Genomic DNA, 14,712 nt, shown 5'->3' with positions numbered 1-14,712 from the left:
GTCCATGCTTGTAAAATAAAGTGTTGCAATATTTCTCAAAGGTTTGAGTGATTGACCTGGGAAACAGACAAATGTACTATAAGTCAAATCTACTACTTGTAATTTCTTCAGGTCTTTAAATGTATCAGCTGCCACTTCATTTATTGAGCTTCCATTGAGATATAATACTTGTAAATTGACAAGTCCTTGCAAGGAGGATGATGATAACATATCAATTCCAGTATAACTCAGGTTAAGTTTAACTAACCTTTTCAGGGTAGTGAACACAAAATCTGGAATTCCTCTGAGATCATAGTTGAAAGACATGTCAAGAATTTCTAGTTTAGCGACATCTCTGAAAGCATATGCTTCAATATGGGAAAATGAATTGGTTCCCATGATCAGTTCTTTCAGTTGATTAAGTCCACTTAGAGAGCCAGAATGGAGAGTTTCTATATTGTTGTTTCCAAGTCCAAGGTACTCCAGTTGTTTTAGACTTGCTAAACTGCCTGGTGGTAAAGATGTGATCTCATTATCATAGAAGTTAAGAACTGTGGTAAATGATGGTAAATTGTCAGGGATGCTATCCAATCCTCTCTGACTACATTCCACATATAAGTGGTTGTACACCTTACATGTTGCAGTTGAGCAGACCACAGGAATACCAACAGTCAGGAGTAGGAACCCCAGCTGGAGTACAACATGTAACTTGTAGATTATCCACATCTTGTCAAGTTTGTTATTTGGCATCAAAAGGAGACATAGGCTGTGTAGAAAGAAATCTCCCAGATCTTGTATTCCTTACTTGTGTACTCCAAAGTTTTAACTGAACTAAGTGTATACTGAACTGAACAGAACTGTACTCTAATAACTTCATTGTGTAAATGGATGACATCATTAGTTGTTTTTATACTATCACAGTGCCTCTCAATTGTACATCGTAATGGAGACTGGCACTTTAAAAATTCACTGATTGATTGATTGATTGATTGATTGATTGATTGATTTGGTGTAACTATGGCTTTTAAAGACCTTTAATTTGATATGTGGACAGCTGTGAATCCTGTTTGAACTTCCATTTTATTACTTCCTAATGTATATGTGCAAGGTAACTAAAGACTTTCAAACTGATATTAACTTTCTTAACTTCAAATATACAGAACTGAACACAGCTGTACTCCAGCAACTTTTTTTATGGGAAATGGTGACATCATTAGGTGTCTGCATCATGTGACTAGATGTAACAATGGCCGTCACACAGACCTCTTTATATTTAAATAGATCTATGACCACTTTCTAAACTTCCATTTTCTTTACTTCCAGGTGGTATACATGTATATTTTCCTTCTTGGTGTATGGTGTATATGTGTATGATAACTAAAACTTTGGTTACTTTAAAATACTTAACTTCAAATCTTAGGTAGCTCTCTGAATTGTTAAACTTAAAATAAAGAAGTTTTTCATAAACAAGTTCATGTTGGCTAGGGCATGTACAGATATCATAAATAAACAGTTAATATACATTGTAATAGTGATATAAGATAAGGGAGCCTTCAGTATTTACGAAGTGCTGGAGGGATTGAAGAATGGGGAGGGGGTACCACCTCTTCAGAAAAAGAAATCAGCAAAGGGTCACATTTTCCTTTGCATGAAGGAATGTTACGAAATGTTATGTCAGCCTTTTTGTCCCTCAGTTTGTGTGTCTTTCTACAATGTATCAGATTTCTGTGTTATTTTCTCAAAAATGAAATATGGTACAATTTGGTGCTTTTGGGTAATACCTAGAGCTGATTAGATTTTGGTAAACCTTCTATGAATATTGATGATGATGCTGCATTTGCATAAATAATGATTTTCAGTAATTAGGCAATATGTTAATGTGTGCCTCAAATTCCATATAATTTGGTAGGATCATTGATGATGATAAAGAACATGTCTACTGAAGCATGTTGATGTACCTTTTGCTTTAATGAGTAATTTGCATAATTAATGATTTTCCGTAATTACACAATATTTTATGAACACCAGCTTCAAGCTTTATAAAATGTTATACTAGTATCTACATTGATGTTTACAAAGTGCAAATATCCTACAAAATTTGTTGATGTACATTTCTGTTGGCATAATACCGGTACAGTGTATAATCAGATATCAATGTATATTCTCCATTGATGATGATTTGTTATCATTAAATTTGCATACATTAACCTAACTTGTGAATGTAATTTACATAAATGAATTCTATATCACCTTGTGTAGAATTCATGTACATGTATACTAGGTATCTAAAGATCTCCTTGTATAATCACACTATAGTGCATGATCCAAGGATTAGGAATATTTTGTATTGGTAATATTTCATTGTCATGAAATTTCAATATTGCAACAACACTCATAAATGCATTCTCACTATTCTCAGATTTTGCACTAGATATGTGTGGTTAAAGGTCAAGTTCAGGTTAGAATTTAGAATTAAATTTTAGGAGTGAAAAACAGTTGTGTGGCAGAGTATAGAAAAAGTTGATCCAGAAAAAAAAAATAATCCGATGTAATCCTTATGGCTTTATTAATGATGTAGCTCATTATTTACAAAAACACCTGGGATTGGATTGTCAGTAGAATGTCTTATAAATACATATTAACAGTTTTTGAAAGTCAGAGAATTTTACACTGACAATATTCTGGAAATATGATCATTTTGTACCACACAATCTCAATGATACAGCCATGAGAGTATGTTGACACTGCCTGCAAAATTCCAGAATCAATCTACACATGTACATCACAGATGGAGCTATTACAAACTAAGATTCTACTGTCTGTCCACAACCATACCTCTAAGATATAATGATGATGTCATTCAAACCTGACACAAAGGTGACAAACAATAGGTGACACTGTGTTCCATTATCAAATTATTTATTATCACATTTGACCAAATCGCTGCCGAATTATTTGCAACAAAATCTCTATTTAAAAAAAGTGTCAGTGAAAAGATTTGTACAATACATATTAATACTTGTAATAGTCCATCCAATGAATTCAACTAAATTACTGATGATTTTTTCAAGTTCTTAAAATTAATTCGATATTTGTGCTGCAGTGATATTACAGATAAAATACAATCAATCAATCAGAAACATTTTTAAAGTGTCTCAACTCAGTCTACAGAAACATGGAAGGTACTAAACAAAAACAAAATGTGAATATTTCAAATAACTTTCACAAATACATGGAGAATATCAAGCCAATGAAACTGGGGTATATATGATGTCATATACATGTTTCCCATAAACCCTTGCAGGAAATCCACAAGATGGTTGAAGTTGACCAAATGTTTAGTGCAGTAGGGCTTCCTTACAAGTTTCAAAATTCAAAAATTTACCAAGGTATTATTTTATCACCCAATTCATATATGAGTTGCTCATATATTTGTAAGTTGATAGCAGTAATCAATACAAGCGTACTGAAGGTAGAAAAAACCTGGCTGGACTTTTCCTTTAAGTTGATAGCAGTAATCAATACAAGTGTATTAAATGCAGAAATAAGTCAAACATGTTGAATGTCTTTCGTGAAGTTATCAATCAATTATAGGTGACTGACATAGTTCGTCTTGTACACAGTATAAATACTTGCATAAAAATGTTGTCTAAATCACCCCTAAATGTTGAAAAGGCAAAATGGCACGTTCCAAACCTCAAATATTTGCCACTCTGTTAACTCTGTTGTCAGATCTTAAAACAACTTTTAATTTCTCCCAGAAAAGTCTCTGACCAACTTCATTTTCTGTCCATTTGATATATTTCTGGGTCAATAACATCTTTCGTAAAATTCGGGGCATGTCATTATCAGGAATTTCATGTAACAACACAAGGAGGAGGAGATTTCTCCTCTCTCGAAATAAATGATCTTGAGCCATTCTCATCTCAAAATAACACCACTCACTTTGTGCAAAGCCAGGTGACAGTATCAACATAGTTTTGTGACTAGTCTCTATACTTTCAAGAATGTTGTCAAAAATATCAATACCTGGCATAAAATCGCGTTCATGTAAACAGAGTTTAAAATTAGGTGGATCAATGTTTTCCAAATGAGGAAGTAATTGCTGCATGACCCAATCTCTGTCATTTTCATTGTAACAAACAAATGCATCATATCTGATATTCAATGGCTGCTCCTCATCGTTGACTTGGAGTTGATAACCACCACGCTTTAGTTTGATGAGGAAACAACCATAGCGTATATACCAACGAAATTGAACGCAAAGTCCAATACAAATTGCTGAGAAGGCAAAAATACAGGTAACAGGTACTGAAATCATAAATGCTAGATTACATTCCCATCCAAAGGTCAAAGTTAACACAGACTTTCCATTCATATTGTACGGCTCTACACATTTGATAATGGGTGGGTCAACATAAACTTTTCTGTCAGTTTTCATCCATTCTACAAATTCCTTCATCTTGCATTTGGAGCAGTCTAAGTGATTATCCTCAAAAGCAAACTTTGTCAGATTATGTAAATTTTTCAGTGCTTGTGTATTAATTTCACTGATTTTTGTATTCATAATGGTCAGTGTTTCTAAATGAGAAAATGTTGGCAGCAAGTCCACCATGAATTTATTTGTCAAGTCTTGTACACCAGTCAGAGACAATTCTTTTATATTGGGGAATAGATTTATGAACTCAAAAACATCAGCTGGGTTTTTAAAGAAGACATCCTTAAGTGTTAATGATTCTAAAGAAGGTACTGAATTTTTGGGAATGTTTTCAAATTCTATATTCTGGATGGTTAAAGTTTGCAAACTTGTTGTATTGTCAAAAAAAAGTGTAAAACCTCCAAGACCGGAAATTTTCGAATCAACATGTGTTTGTATCATGCTGATTAAAGATAACACTTTAAGTGATGGATTTGTTGTATATTCTGCCCAAGGATAAAAACCTATTGATAGTGCTTGGAGATTTTGAAGTTTTTCCACACCAATGCTTTGAGGATAAAAGAATGCATTTGTACTTTTGTAAAACATATGCAACTCTATCAACAAAGTCATGTGACTTAAAGAATATGAATGAGTGTCACCTCTTATGTCATTGCTATCTAGATACAGGTATTGTAATGTGGTAAGATTCCGTAAATTTTTTAAAATATCACTCATTGTATACAAACGTTTAAAGATATTCGCCTGTATTCTCAGTGTTGTCAATGATGTCAAATCATTGAAAACTCCAAGTGGGATGTCATCAAAGTTATTCTCAAGTAATCTCAAAGTTTTTAAATTATGTAAGCCATTGAACATTGTTCTTGGAAGTTTAAATTGATGATTCAAAGTTAATTCCAAAGTTTTCAAATATGGCATCCATTGGAAAACTCCAGTAGAGAAGTTGGTTTCTTCAACATACATATTTTGTATCAACAGTTCTTCTAACTTTGATGTTCTCAAACCATTGAAAGTAGTGCTTGTGATTCTTAGTGGGGATGATACTGTTTGTTCTTTCCCCAAATACAGAATTTCGATGTCAGAATGTTCAAGATCATACAGTAACTTCTCCAGACATTCACCATTGATTTGATTACCAGTGAGGTCAAGCCATGCAGTTCTAACTGCATTAAATGTACCATTAATTGGGCATTTGAAATCATTGTCTGATAAAACCAGCTCCTGTAGTGGGACATCTCTAAATGTCATCCTCTGTATATTTGAATCATTAATATTATTTCTATCAAGAGAAACTACTTCTAGTTTTTGAAAGTCTCTCAGATCAATGTCCTCACAGTCTCTTTCAAATGTTAAGTACTTGTCTGAAAAACGAATTGTTTCAATATTTCTCAAGGGTTTGAGTGATTGGCCTGGAAAACAGACAAACTTGGTGTAACTTAAATCTAATATTTTTAATTTCTTCAGGTCTTTAAATGTATCATCTGCTACTTCAGTCATTGAACCTCCATTGAGATACAATTCTTGTAAATTGACAAGTCCGTGCAAGGATGTTGATGACAATATTTCAATTCCAGTAAAACTTAGTTCAAGTTTAACCAAGTTTTTCAGGGGAGTGAACACAAAATCTGAAATTCTTTTGAGGTTATAGTTGAAACACATGTCAAGAATTTCTAGTTTAGGGACATCTCTGAAAGCATTTGGTTCAATATAGGAAATAGAATTGTAGGTCAGGATCAGTTTTTTCAGTTGATGAAGTCCTTGTAGAGACCCAGAATGGAGAGTTTCTATATTGTTGTTTCCAAGTCCAAGATGCTCCAGTTGTTTTAGACTTGCTAAACTGCCTGGTGGTAAAGATGTGATCTCATTATCATATAAATCAAGATCTGTAGCAAACGATGGTAAATTATCAGGGATGCTAGCCAATCCTTTCTGACAGTACACATATGACTGGTTGTACACCTTACATGTTACATCTGAAGAGACCACAGGAATATCAACAGTCAAAAGTAGGAACCCCAGCTGGAGTACAACATGTAACTTGTAGATTATCCACATCTTGTCACATTGGTTGTTTGGCATCAAAAGAGAACACAGGCTGTGTGAAAAGAAATCTCCCAGATCTTGTATTCCTTACTTCTGTAGTCCACAGTTTTAACTGAACTACGTGTATACTGAACTGAGCAGAACTGTATTCCAGTAACTTCCTTTGTGAAACATTGACATCATTGGGATGGGTGTTTACACAATCTGACTAATTGTATCAATGACACTCACATAGCTTTTCATATTAATATGTGAACCCTTTTTGAACTTTCATTTTCTTTACTTCCGGTTGGTATACATGTATCTTTTACTTCCTGGGGTACGATGGTTTGTTTATGTCTAGGATAACTAAAAACAATGATATTAAACTTTGTTAACTTCAAAATTTAGGCTGCTTTTTGAATTGTTTATATCAAATCAAAGTCATACTATCAACAATCATGTACAGATATCATAAACAAACAGTTTAAATATAATACTAGTGGTACAAGAGACTTCAGTATTTCCAAAATGGTGGAGGTAAGTCAGAATGGGAGGGGGGGGGGGGTTAGGTGTTACAAATTATTTTTTAGCAAAGGGCCACATTTAAGAAAATGAAATCAGGGGATGGTCACATTTTACTAAGACTGATTATCTGTTATGAAGGAATATTTTGAAATGTTCTCTGTCTGTCTGTCTGTCTGTCTGTCTGTCTGTCTGTCTGTCTGTCTGTCTGTCTGTCTCTGTGTTGGTGTATGTGTGTCTTTCTATGTCATTTCCTCAAAGCGATATCAATTCAAATGAAATTTGGTGCAAGTTGGTACTTTGGGGTAATAGCTGAAACTGATTAGATTTTTATAGTAAACATGAAATGAATATAGATAATACATTTACATAAATAATGATTTACAGTAATTAGGCAATATGTTAATGAATTCTGTAATTTTCATATAATTAATTATTTGGTAGATACATTGATGATGACAAAGCATGTGTCTTCTAAATCATGTTGATGTAACTTTTTGCTTGAAGGAGTAATTTGCATAATTACTTGTCGACTATATTTTAGGAATGCAAGGTTCAACCTTTATAAAATGTTATATCTATATAGATTACAAAGAGCAAATATTGTACAAACTTTGTTGATGTACATATATGTTGGCATATACAGTGTATGATCAGAGAGATCAATGAATACTTATATATAAATAAATAATTTAATAAATAAATACTTTTCATTGATAATGAGCTGTTATCATTAAATTTGCACACAGTATCAAAACTTGTGAATATAATTTGCATAAATGAATGCTAATCACCTTTGATTGTACACTACATGTAGGTGTCTACAGATCTCCTTGCATATTAAACCATACTATAGTACATGATCCTAGGTTTGTGAATATTCTCCACTGATAATGAGTTATCATTACATTTGCATATAACAACAAATGAATAAAATGAAAATGAATAATTACTAATTACCCTCAGATCTTGAACTACATTATGTGTTGTTGAAGACTGGCTTCAGATTAGGGTAAAACATTAGTAGTAGAAAACAATTGACTGACAGAGCTATAGAAAAAATTGATCCAGAACAAAGGAATACTAGGAATCCCTTATGATTCAACTAATAAGGTAGCACCAATGTGAAAACCAAGGAGTACTAGGAATCCTGAAAACCAAGGAGTACTAGGAATCCCTTATGATTCAACTAATAAGGTAGCACCAATGTGAAAACCAAGGAGTACTAGGAATCCCACATGATTCAACTAATAAGGTAGCACCAATGTGAAAACTAAGGAGTACTAGGAATCCCTTATGATTCAACTAATAAGGTAGCACCAATGTGAAAACCAAGGATTGTATCCCTGGCATTTAAGTTGTGGATGAATGGCAATAATTGACATTTTGTGCTGATATATCAATATCTACACATGATATACATCAGGAAGGGAGCTATTACAAAGGTTCTACAGCCATACCCTCTAACATGCAATCATGATTTCATTCAAACATGACACAAAGGAGACAAACAATAGGTGACACTGTGTTCCATTATCAAATTATTTATTATCACATTTGACCAAATCGCTGCCGAATTATTTGCAACAAAATCTCTATTTAAAAAAAGTGTCAGTGAAAATATTTGTACAATACATATTAATACTTGTAATAGTCCATCCAATGAATTCAACTAAAGTTCTTCAAATTAATTCAATATTTGTGCTGATATTACAATAAAATGGAATCAATCAGAAACATTTTAAAAGTATCTCAACTCAATCTACAGAAACATGGAAGGTACTAAACAAAAACAAAATGTGAATATTTCAAATAACTTTCACAAATACATGGAGAATATCAAGCCAATGAAACTGGGGTATATATGATGTCATATACATGTTTCCCATAAACCCTTGCAGGAAATCCACAAGATGGTTGAAGTTGACCAAATGTTTAGTGCAGTAGGGCTTCCTTACAAGTTTCAAAATTGAAAATTTACCAAGGTATTATTTTATCACCCAAATCGTATATGAGTTGCTCATATATTTGTAAGTTGATAGCAGTAATCAATACAAGCGTACTGAAGGTAGAAAAAACCTGGCTGGACTTTTCCTTTAAGTTGATAGCAGTAATCAATACAAGTGTATTAAATGCAGAAATAAGTCAGACATCTTGAATGTCTTTCGTGACGTTATCAATCAATTATAGGTGACTGACATAGTTCATCTTGTACACAGTATAAAGACTTGCATAAAAAATGTTGTCAAAAATCACCTCTAGATGTTGACAAGACAAACAAGGCACTTTCCAAACCTCAAATATTTGCCACTCTGTTAACTCTGTTGTCAGATCTTAAAACAACTTTTAATTTCTCCCAGAAAAGTCTCTGACCAACGTCATTTTCAGTCCATTTGATATATTTCTGGGTTAGTAACATCTTTCGTAAAACTCTTGGCATGTCATTATCAGGAATTTCTTGTAACAACACAAGGAGGAGGAGATTTCTCCTCTCTCGAAATAAATGATCTTGAGCCATTCTCATCTCAAAATAACACCACTCACTTTGTGCAAATCCAGGTGACAGTATCAACATAGTTTTGTGACTAGTCTCTATGCTTTCAAGAATGTTGTCAAAAATATCAATACCTGGCATAAAATCGCGTTCATGCAAACAAAGTTTGAAACTAGGTGGATCAATGTTTTCCAAATGAGGAATTAATTGCTGCATGACCCAATTTCTGTCATTTTCATTGTAACAAACAAATGCATCATATCTCATATTCAATGGCTGCTCCTCATCATTGACTTGGAGTTGATAACCACCACGTTTTAGTTTGATGAGGAAACAACCATAGCGTATATACCAACGAAAATGAACACAAAGTCCAATACAAATTGCTGAGAAGGCAAAAATACAAGTAACAGGTACTGCAATCATAAATGCTAGATTACATTCCCATCCAAAGGTCAAAGTTAACACAGACTTTCCATTCATATTGTATGGCTCTACACATTTGATAATGGGTGGGTCAACATAAACTTTTCTGTCAGTTTTCATCCATTCTACAAATTCCTTCATCTTGCATTTGGAGCAGTCTAAGTGATTATCCTCAAAAGCAAACTTTGTCAAATTATGTAAATTTTTCAGTGCTTGTGTATTAATTTCACTGATTTTTGTATTCATAATGGTCAGTGTTTCTAAATGAGAAAATGTTGGCAGCAAGTCCACCATGAATTTATTTGTCAAGTCTTGTACACCAGTCAGAGACAATTCTTTTATATTGGGGAATAGATTTATGAACTCAAAAACATCAGCTGGGTTTTTAAAGAAGACATCCTTAAGTGTTAATGATTCTAAAGAAGGTACTGAATTTTTGGGAATGTTTTCAAATTCTATATTCTGGATGGTTAAAGTTTGCAAACTTGTTGTATTGTCAAAAAAAAGTGTAAAACCTCCAAGACCGGAAATTTTCGAATCAACATGTGTTTGTATCATGCTGATTAAAGATAACACTTTAAGTGATGGATTTGTTGTATATTCTGCCCAAGGATAAAAACCTATTGATAGTGCTTGGAGATTTTGAAGTTTTTCCACACCAATGCTTTGAGGATAAAAGAATGCATTTGTACTTTTGTAAAACATATGCAACTCTATCAACAAAGTCATGTGACTTAAAGAATATGAATGAGTGTCACCTCTTATGTCATTGCTATCTAGATACAGGTATTGTAATGTGGTAAGATTCCGTAAATTTTTTAAAATATCACTCATTGTATACAAACGTTTAAAGATATTCGCCTGTATTCTCAGTGTTGTCAATGATGTCAAATCATTGAAAACTCCAAGTGGGATGTCATCAAAGTTATTCTCAAGTAATCTCAAAGTTTTTAAATTATGTAAGCCATTGAACATTGTTCTTGGAAGTTTAAATTGATGATTCAAAGTTAATTCCAAAGTTTTCAAATATGGCATCCATTGGAAAACTCCAGTAGAGAAGTTGGTTTCTTCAACATACATATTTTGTATCAACAGTTCTTCTAACTTTGATGTTCTCAAACCATTGAAAGTAGTGCTTGTGATTCTTAGTGGGGATGATACTGTTTGTTCTTTCCCCAAATACAGAATTTCGATGTCAGAATGTTCAAGATCATACAGTAACTTCTCCAGACATTCACCATTGATTTGATTACCAGTGAGGTCAAGCCATGCAGTTCTAACTGCATTAAATGTACCATTAATTGGGCATTTGAAATCATTGTCTGATAAAACCAGCTCCTGTAGTGGAATATCTCTAAATGTCATCCTCTGTATATTTGAATCATTAATATTATTTCTATCAAGAGAAACTACTTCTAGTTTTTGAAAGTCTCTCAGATCAATGTCCTCACAGTCTCTTTCAAATGTTAAGTACTTGTCTGAAAAACGAATTGTTTCAATATTTCTCAAGGGTTTGAGTGATTGGCCTGGAAAACAGACAAACTTGGTGTAACTTAAATCTAATATTTTTAATTTCTTCAGGTCTTTAAATGTATCATCTGCTACTTCAGTCATTGAACCTCCATTGAGATACAATTCTTGTAAATTGACAAGTCTGTGCAAGGATGTTGATGACAATATTTCAATTCCAGTAAAACTTAGTTCAAGTTTAACCAAGTTTTTCAGGGGAGTGAACACAAAATCTGGAATTCTTTTGAGGTTATAGTTGAAACACATGTCAAGAATTTCTAGTTTAGGGACATCTCTGAAAGCATTTGGTTCAATATAGGAAATAGAATTGTAGGTCAGGATCAGTTTTTTCAGTTGATGAAGTCCTTGTAGAGACCCAGAATGGAGAGTTTCTATATTGTTGTTTCCAAGTCCAAGATGCTCCAGTTGTTTTAGACTTGCTAAACTGCCTGGTGGTAAAGATGTGATCTCATTATCATATAAATCAAGATCTGTAGCAAATGATGGTAAATTATCAGGGATGCTAGCCAATCCTTTCTGACAGTACACATATGACTGGTTGTACACCTTACATGTTACATCTGAAGAGACCACAGGAATATCAACAGTCAAAAGTAGGAACCCCAGCTGGAGTACAACATGTAACTTGTAGATTATCCACATCTTGTCACATTGGTTGTTTGGCATCAAAAGAGAACACAGGCTGTGTGAAAAGAAATCTCCCAGATCTTGTATTCCTTACTTCTGTAGTCCACAGTTTTAACTGAACTACGTGTATACTGAACTGAGCAGAACTGTATTCCAGTAACTTCCTTTGTGAAACATTGACATCATTGGGATGGGTGTTTACACAATCTGACTAATTGTATCAATGACACTCACATAGCTTTTCATATTAATATGTGAACCCTTTTTGAACTTTCATTTTCTTTACTTCCGGTTGGTATACATGTATCTTTTACTTCCTGGGGTACGATGGTTTGTTTATGTGTAGGATAACTAAAAACAATGATATTAAACTTTGTTAACTTCAAAATTTAGGCTGCTTTTTGAATTGTTTATATCAAATCAAAGTCATACTATCAACAATCATGTACAGATATCATAAACAAACAGTTTAAATATAATACTAGTGGTACAAGAGACTTCAGTATTTCCAAAATGGTGGAGGTAAGTCAGAATGGGAGGGGGGGGGGGTTAGGTGTTACAAATTATTTTTTAGCAAAGGGCCACATTTAAGAAAATGAAATCAGGGGATGGTCACATTTTACTAAGACTGATTATCTGTTATGAAGGAATATTTTGAAATGTTCTCTGTCTGTCTGTCTGTCTGTCTGTCTGTCTCTGTGTTGGTGTATGTGTGTCTTTCTATGTCATTTCCTCAAAGCGATATCAATTCAAATGAAATTTGGTGCAAGTTGGTACTTTGGGGTAATAGCTGAAACTGATTAGATTTTTATAGTAAACATGAAATGAATATAGATAATACATTTACATAAATAATGATTTACAGTAATTAGGCAATATGTTAATGAATTCTGTAATTTTCATATAATTAATTATTTGGTAGATACATTGATGATGACAAAGCATGTGTCTTCTAAATCATGTTGATGTAACTTTTTGCTTGAAGGAGTAATTTGCATAATTACTTGTCGACTATATTTTAGGAATGCAAGGTTCAACCTTTATAAAATGTTATATCTATATAGATTACAAAGAGCAAATATTGTACAAACTTTGTTGATGTACATATATGTTGGCATATACAGTGTATGATCAGAGAGATCAATGAATACTTATATATAAATAAATAATTTAATAAATAAATACTTTTCATTGATAATGAGCTGTTATCATTAAATTTGCACACAGTATCAAAACTTGTGAATATAATTTGCATAAATGAATGCTAATCACCTTTGATTGTACACTACATGTAGGTGTCTACAGATCTCCTTGCATATTAAACCATACTATAGTACATGATCCTAGGTTTGTGAATATTCTCCACTGATAATGAGTTATCATTACATTTGCATATAACAACAAATGAATAAAATGAAAATGAATAATTACTAATTACCCTCAGATCTTGAACTACATTATGTGTTGTTGAAGACTGGCTTCAGATTAGGGTAAAACATTAGTAGTAGAAAACAATTGACTGACAGAGCTATAGAAAAAATTGATCCAGAACAAAGGAATACTAGGAATCCCTTATGATTCAACTAATAAGGTAGCACCAATGTGAAAACCAAGGAGTACTAGGAATCCTGAAAACCAAGGAGTACTAGGAATCCCTTATGATTCAACTAATAAGGTAGCACCAATGTGAAACCAAGGAGTACTAGGAATCCCTTATGATTCAACTAATAAGGTAGCACTAATGTGAAAACCAAGGAGTACTAGGAATCCTGAAAACCAAGGAGTACTAGGAATCCCTTATGATTCAACTAATAAGGTAGCACCAATGTGAAAACCAAGGAGTACTAGGAATCCCACATGATTCAACTAATAAGGTAGCACCAATGTGAAAACTAAGGAGTACTAGGAATCCCTTATGATTCAACTATAAGGTAGCACGAATGTGAAAACCAAGGAGTAAAAGGGATCCTGAAAACCAAGGAGTACTAGGAATCCCTTATGATTCAACTAATAAGGTAGCACCAATGTGAAAATCAGGGAATACTAGGAATCCCTTATGATTCAACTAGTAAGGTAGCACCAATGTGAAAACTAAGGAGTACTAGGAATCCCTTATGATTCAACTAATAAGGTAGCACCAATGTGAAAACTAAGGAGTACTAGGAATCCCTTATAATTCAACTATAAGGTAGCACGAATGTGAAAACCAAGGAGTAAAAGGGATCCTGAAAACCAAGGAGTACTAGGAATCCCTTATGATTCAACTAATAAGGTAGCACCAATGTGAAAATCAGGGAATACTAGGAATCCCTTATGATTCAACTAGTAAGGTAGCACCAATGTGAAAACTAAGGAGTACTAGGAATCCCTTATGATTCAACTAATAAGGTAGCACCAATGTGAAAACTAAGGAGTACTAGGAATCCCTTATGATTCAACTAATAAGGTAGCACCAATGTGAAACCAAGGAGTACTAGGAATCCTGCAAACCAAGGAGTACTAGGAATCCCTTATGATTCAACTAATAAGGTAGCACCAATGTGAAACCAAGGAGTACTAGGAATCCCTTATGATTCAACTAATAAGGTAGCACCAATGTGAAACCAAGGAGTACTAGGAATCCCTTATGATTCAACTAATAAGGTAGCACCAATGTGAAACCAAGGAGTAC

At 33.5% G+C, this 14,712-nt stretch overlaps 1 protein-coding gene across 1 annotated transcript in view; it reads left to right on the top strand.

The window, feature by feature from the left end:
- Positions 1 to 14,712, top strand: part of LOC144441147 (anaphase-promoting complex subunit 2-like) — a 90,859-nt gene that overhangs the window by 60,243 nt on the left and 15,904 nt on the right. The window lies entirely within an intron of this gene.

Source organism: Glandiceps talaboti, chromosome 10, assembly GCF_964340395.1.
Source record: "Glandiceps talaboti chromosome 10, keGlaTala1.1, whole genome shotgun sequence".
Lineage (NCBI taxonomy): Eukaryota > Metazoa > Hemichordata > Enteropneusta > Spengelidae > Glandiceps > Glandiceps talaboti.
This window is presented reverse-complemented; position numbering and strand designations above follow the sequence as displayed.